The sequence below is a fragment of the Arachis ipaensis genome, chromosome B04 (genome assembly GCF_000816755.2).
Source record: "Arachis ipaensis cultivar K30076 chromosome B04, Araip1.1, whole genome shotgun sequence".
Lineage (NCBI taxonomy): Eukaryota > Viridiplantae > Streptophyta > Magnoliopsida > Fabales > Fabaceae > Arachis > Arachis ipaensis.
Genome location: NC_029788.2, coordinates 103038710 through 103039131, shown reverse-complemented (window position 1 = coordinate 103039131; position 422 = coordinate 103038710). Strand labels below are relative to the sequence as shown.

The window sequence follows — 422 nt, the reverse complement described above, 5'->3', positions numbered from 1 at the left end:
TGTTTTTAACTTTGAAGTATTTCTTTTTTTTTTTTTTCTTTGTGGTTTGAATTCTTGGTGAGGAGAGTGTGGTTTAAGGAGGGGGTTTTATATGTAGAACTAAGAAGGGTGGTGGGTTTGTGATGGTGTGTGAAGAGTGGGAGAGTGGTGGCGGTAAAACTGAAAGAGGAGATACAGGGTGCTGGTTTTTGGTTTTCGGTTTTGTGCTGCCCCTGTTTGGGACATTGGTCTTGGGTCTTGGCGGTGGTCTACTCTCGTGTACAACTTGGCTAATTTTTTTGGCTAATAGATCCTCATTAGGTGTATCCATTGGTATGGATTGTTAGTACGTTTTTTACTTTTTTTATGGATATCGACATAATTTTATTTTATTTTTTAAAATTATAATTCACAAATCGAATGGAATTGCACGGATGACAAAA

The 422-nt window shown here is 37.2% G+C and overlaps 1 protein-coding gene across 2 annotated transcripts in view; it reads right to left on the bottom strand.

The window, feature by feature from the left end:
* The window catches only part of LOC107639705 (pyruvate decarboxylase 2), a 3769-nt gene extending 3556 nt beyond the window's left edge, over positions 1 to 213 (bottom strand). The window contains exon 1 of one of the 2 annotated variants that reach the window (XM_021121427.1): positions 10 to 213. The gene's annotated coding sequence lies outside the window, so the exon portion shown is untranslated. The remainder of the gene's footprint in view (positions 1 to 9) is intronic. The other variant, XM_021121426.1, reaches the window with a different exon arrangement.